This window comes from Sapajus apella, unplaced genomic scaffold (genome assembly GCF_009761245.1).
Source record: "Sapajus apella isolate SASKATOON/1434 unplaced genomic scaffold, GSC_monkey_1.0 scaffold6, whole genome shotgun sequence".
In the NCBI taxonomy this organism is placed as follows: domain Eukaryota; kingdom Metazoa; phylum Chordata; class Mammalia; order Primates; family Cebidae; genus Sapajus; species Sapajus apella.
Genome location: NW_022436946.1, coordinates 36,245,460 through 36,251,984, shown reverse-complemented (window position 1 = coordinate 36,251,984; position 6,525 = coordinate 36,245,460).

Here is a 6,525-nt window from a genome sequence, read left to right as displayed (position 1 = left end):
TTTTTTCAGGCTAGGTTGCAGGTGCTTATGAAAGCTCTGGAGAGGTGTTTGTCCAGTGGGAACATGAGTGTGGACTGAGAAAACAGCTGGGAGCTGGAGATGCCAATTTGGGAATCTTCCACATACAGGAGTCCTTTGAAGATATCAGAGAAAATAAGATCCACTTCTCACTGTCAGTGAGAAAGCAGGTAACCTAAGAACAGAACTCTGAGAGAAACCATCAAATAAGGGAGGATTGAGGAAAACCACCCACACAGGGAAATAAACTGGGAGAGTTTGAGGGAGAAGTAAGGCTTGACCAACATTAACTAAAAACAGCAACGAGGGATTCATTAGTGACTTCAGTAAGAAATTCCAAGGATCATATAAGCAGCACCCAGATTAGGGTCTAGAATAATGATTTAAGAGTGATTTAGGATACAGTGACTCACACCTGTAATCCCTGCATTTTGGTAGGCCAAGGCAGAAGAATCGCTTGAGCTCAGAAGTTCAAGACCAGCCTGGGAAACACAGAAAAACCCCATCGCTACAAAAAAAATATAAAATATTAGCTGGGCATGGTGGAGCATCTGTTGTCCCAGTTATGTGGGAGGCTGAGGTGGGAGAGTCACTTGAGCCCAGAAATTCAAATCTGCAGTGGGCTAAGGTCACACCCCTGTACTCCAGCTTGAGTGACAGAGTGAGATCTTGCCTCAAAACATATAACTGAAGATTTAGGGATGAACTAGGGATGTTAGGTATGAAGAGCAGAGAATATGGGCAATGAAGCTAGACCATGAGCTGGAGGGGAGACAATAAATAGAATCCACCAAAAGAGGAGACTCAGCCAACCTGTTTTTTTTTTGCATTGTTTTGAGATAGAAGATGTTTGTCTAGTGAGAAGAAAGGGGCATGGAAATAAAGACTGAAAAAACACAAATGGGAGGCAGTAATAGATTAAGTGAGTTCTCTGTGAAGACAGGAGAGAGTGGGTCAAGATGATAGAGGAAAAGAAATTAGCCTTAGAGAGAAAGACACCCCTCCTGAGAGAGGAAGGAAAGGTCTTGGGTGAGGGCAAATGCAACTGCATTTTTTGGGTGAGGGAGAAAAGTTGAGCGCCTTCTTCTTGCGTCTCCTACAGGAAGATGTAGAGAATGTTTCACAGAGAACATTGAAATGTCTGAGTCATCTTAGGAGGGGGAGCTTCTTGAAGGCCCTACTGTTGCAATTTCTTCCCTGGGTGTTATGAGGAAGGTGAAGCCTTGTGACCAGAAGCGAGTAATTAGAATTCACAACACTATGGGGCAGAAGTTGCTGTGAGATCCTTCTAACGTGTTGGGAGTAACACTTTTGTTGTGGGCTTGACTGCAAGGGCCTGAGGTTCCATTTACTGAGAAACATTTGGGGACTGAGGTGGAGTGTAGCAAATCGGTGAGGTGGGGGGTAGGAGGGCAAGGCAGAGGAGACAGGTGGAAGTTGCTTCATAGTAAAATTGGGCCCTAGAGGATGTCAGAGTTCCAGGTAGTTTCCAAAGAAGACGATTGCTGCGTTAACTAATTGTGGGAGGTAAAAGGCTATTGTAGGAACATGTTTATCACCCTGCTTACAGTCCAGCATTGAGAATATCGCAGGTGGGGAACCCTACCATGCCAAAGGGGCAGGGCTACTCTGCAGAGCCCTGAAGGTGATGACGCCACCACAATGGGCCAAGCAGGCAGAATACAGAACCAAAGAGGCTTCTTCCCAGGCCTTAAGATCTACTGGAATTTGTTCCATTTGGGTTCCTTCTTCCCTCTTTTCCCAGACATTTATTAGGATCAAGTCCTCAATTCTGTTACAATCTTACTTTATAGTTTCAAATCCTAATTTCACATTGGAATGACTTCAGAGATTTTTTTTTTAATTACTGAATCCTGGTCCCCATTCCCAGATATTTTGATTCCATTTATCTGGGGTGGGCTTAGACATCAGTATCAAAATAAAATAATGAAATGAAGTAAAGTAAATCTCTCATTAGTGATTCTAGTGCACATCCATGACTAAGAACCGCTACTCTTCAGAGTTGCCCTGAGTAATTCTATTCCCTTCCATAACTATGATGACTATATCCACTGTTAGCTTTAGCTTCGCTGGTGTAACAGGGAAAAGGAAATTGCAGATAATCACAAGTCTACAGAGAGAAAATATACAAAACATGGCACACAATGGTTTCAAAACTAATTTATTTAGTAAAAGTTATTTTCAGTATGTGGGGACATATTTACCATTCTAGAGACATCATTCAAGAGTATAAAAATTAATGTTTCAGAAAGGCAGCATTGCATATATTATTTAAAAGAAAATTGTTCAAAAGGTTTCAAAGCTGTCTTTATCATATTGCTGTCTCATAGCTGAGCTCTCCTTGTTTTCACATATTAGAACAAAGACAGGTTCAGGGCTCTACAGGGGTTTCATCACTTTTGATATTACTATTCTTTGCTAGCATTCTGATGTCTTTCTCATCTCATTTGGGGGAGAGTGAGGTCTGGGGAGAGAAAATCCAAACCACTTTCTGTTATTTTTGAATTGTTGCTATTATTACTACCATTATTATTAGTTTTCAAAGAAGCACATTTGTCGTAATCTTCTTAGCATTTAATATCTTCCTACTGAAATGAATATAAAACCAAACCTCTTTACCATAACCTACTTGATTCCATAGGATCTGGCCCCCACGTTTGTTTTGTTTTGTTTTGTTTTGTTTTGTTTTTTGTTGAGACAGAGTTTCACTCTTGTTACCCAGGCTGGAGTGCAATGGCGCGATCTCGGCTCACCGCAACCTCCGCCTCCTGGGTTCAGGCAATTCTCCTGCCTCAGCCTCCTGAGTAGCTGGGATTACAGGCATGCGCCACCATGCTCAGCTAATTTTTTGTATTTTTAGTAGAGACGGGGTTTCACCATGTTGACCAGGATGGTCTCGATCTCTTGACCTCGTGATCCACCTGCCTCGGCCTCCCAAAGTGCTGGGGTTACAGGCGTGAGCCACCGCGCCCGGCCCCACGTTTTTAAGATTATCTTTTGTCCCTTACCACCCTCCAGCCACAGAGGCCTTCTTGCTATTTCTTTATCTTTTTTTTTTTTTTTTGAGTTGGAGTCTTGCTCTGTTGCCCAGACTGGAGTGCAGTGGCATGATTTTGTCTCACTGCAACTTCTGCCACCAGGATTTAAGTGATTCTCCTATGTCAGCCTCCTCAGTAGATGGGATTACAGGCACCTGCCAGCACACCAAGCTAATTTTTGATTTTTTGTAGAGAAGGGGTTTCACCATCTTGGCCAGGGTAGTCTTGAACTCCTCGTGATCCACGCACCTCGACCTCCCAAAGTGCTGGGATTATAGACATAAGCCACCACAACTGGCTTTTTTTTTTTTTTTTTAAGCAGAGTCTTGCTCGGTTGCCCAGGCTGGAGTGTGGTGGCATGATCTCGGCTCACTACAACCTTCACCTCCCAGATTCAAGAGGTTCTCTTGTCTCAGCCTCCTGAGTAGCTGGAATTATAGGCGTGAGCCATGATGCCTGGCTATTTTTTATATTTTTAGTTGAGACAGGCTTTTGCCATGTTGGCGAGGCTGGTCTTGAACTTCTGACCTCAGGTGATCCACCCACCTTGGCCTCCCAAAGGGCTGTGAGTACAGGTCTGAGCCACTGCGCCCAGCCATACTTGCTATTTCTTAAACACGCCAAACTTGTTCCTGACTCAGAACCTTTTTACTTGTTGTTTCTACTGTACAGAGTACTCTAACCCAGTCTTCCTAAGGTTAGTTCCTTCTTGCAGTTCCAGTAACTCCATATAACAAAACCCTGTTTGTGCCCCTTTAATTTATACAAATTAAAAGAAAAAGAAAAAAGAAATAGGAAGCAATATCACACACTAATACTAATTATGTGCAGGAATTGATGGAAATTTTGCATTAATGTGCCATGTTCATTGCAATTTTGTATGATGCATGAAACCAGGCACTGCTAAGGAGAAGCAGCATACTGATACATGTTACATATTGCATATTCTTATTATATATTGTGGTATATTGTATTAGTTGGTATCATAGTACAGTATCAACAAACCAGTCATTTTATCTTTTTGCCTCTGTTTCCAGGTTTTATAGGTATATTTAATAGGCTTATGTAATAAATTAATTTAGCAAATATTTTCTCAGCATCAAAAAAATGATGTAGCCTCAGAAAGTCCTTCCCTGTCTATCAACCTACATATGGCCCATCTCCCATCACTAGCACGTCATCCTGCTATACTTTCTTTTTAATATATATCCCTCACTGAAATTACTGTTTATTAATTTTTCTGATTTTTATTTGTCTTCCCTCACTAAAATGTAAATACTCTGTGAAGAAATTCCTGCCTTTATGTTCACAGCTCTATTCGAGGAACTAGAATCGTGTTGGTGCAGGGTAATGCCCATTTTAAAAAAACTAATAAATGCCAATGTTCACTGGCCATGAGAAGACATAGTCAAAACACTTGTCAGAGGGCGGGGGAAGCAAACATCAAGAAAAGTATCAGTATTGAGGATACAGTGGCTGGAACCCCCACATGGATGATTTGAAGAAGGTTAGCAGAAGACAGTGAACCAATTGGCAGGAAGTCATAGGGACGAAGAAAGACCTAATTTTCAGTAATTGTTTTGAAATGCACCTGATCTGACTCTGAGAGCCTAGGTAGGCCATTGCCTCAGGAAGCACGCGCCTGTGTCATGCACTTCATCACTTCATTGCACCATGCCTGATGTGGCATTTTGACTCTTTAATGTCCATGAATATGCCTTTACTTGAGAAGCACTGTGGTGTGGTGCAAAATGCATTTACTATGAGATCAACGGACTCAAATACTGGGTCCTGAACTAGCCCTGTGATCGTGGGAAAGGCCTGCACATGCCTAAATCCATGGACTCTTCTGTTTCCTGCCCTTCAAACCAACTATGACACAAAGCCATCATTCCTCTGAGCTAGGATTTCAGAATGCTACTGATTTCGTTTACTAATTTGACCTTAGCTGCTCTCAGCCTTAGCCTACCCTCCATTCTTGCCACAATGCCCTTTATTATTTGTCTGTCATCTTTTCTTCTCTAGGCCAGATCTTCTTTAAGGGTTTATTCATATTTACATCACATCCTCAGTCCTTCATCCCTACCTACTCCTAACCCCATCTACCACTATTACCCATATAGGAAGAAATAAGAAATGTTTGTCAAAAACTGTCAAAACTTTCTGGAAAAAAAAACCTGACTATATGTATTTAGAACTTTAAAAAGAAACATATTCTTTGACCTAATTATTCATTTAGAACCTTAGCTTTAATAAATAATTCCACGTGCAAATAAGGATACACATGCAAAAATGTTCAGTACTGTGTTCCATTAATTACAAAACAAAACAAAAACAATGAAAAACCTATAATAGAACAAAATAAATAATCAGGAGAAGAGTAAGTAATTCATGACATGCCCAATGATAGAAGTGTCATATATATGACTATATGATATATGGTAGAAGGATATTAAACATACTTCAAAAAATGATGTTTAATGGACAGAAAAGTAAAATATACTATTAAACGAAGAAGCCACATATCAAAAAAAAACCTATATGCATTGTGATCCTAGTGAGGCAATATCATAACCCCTATCACTACTGACACACACACACACACACACACACACACACATATCCCGCATACGCACAGAATAAAAATGAGCTAAATTTGTTTAGAGCATACTCAATTCAGATAATTTACATCTGTTTACTGGGGGCTGCTCTGTGAGTCGGAGAGTATTAGCTTTGTTTTACAGTTCAAGAATGTTGAGATTTAGAGAAGCAACTTTGCTAAAATTACTGAAATATATTATATTTAGAATATTCCCTGTCGTTTTCTATGGGTCTCTCCTTATGTAAAGCCTCTACGGTCCTAACCCATTGACTCAGGCCTAGCCATGCAGCTAGTTTAGAGCGACATGTCCACCACAAGCCCTCTTTTCTCCCTCTTCTGCGAAGCCAAGAAAAAGAAGCTGCTTCTTCATTTTGGGTTCTGGAATAAAGAAAACATGAACAAGAGCCATAGCCAACCTAATAAGACATGTAATATGAGGGAGAAATAAACATTTCGTGTCAGCTACTAGGATCTAGCAGCTGTACATCCTAACCTAACCTATCCTGATTAAGAGTCACTACCAACAGGTAAGGGCAAAATTCAAACCTGGATCTGTTTGGCTTCAATATTCATGATCTGTCCACTGTATCATACTACCTTCTTTTATGTTTTCAATTGTCTTGATAAAATGTACTTTTATGTTGAGAAAGAATATACAACAAAACAATAGCTTTTGTGAATCAGGAATATTTTCTAAATGTAAACTGAAATAAATAGTACTTGCCTCCCTGATTTGACCCTATAGCTTCTATTATGAGTAATTTTTATGTTTTGAATCTAATACCCTAGACATTGCCACTCACGCTTTCAGACTGATGCCAAGCTAAATTTTCATTTGTTAGATAC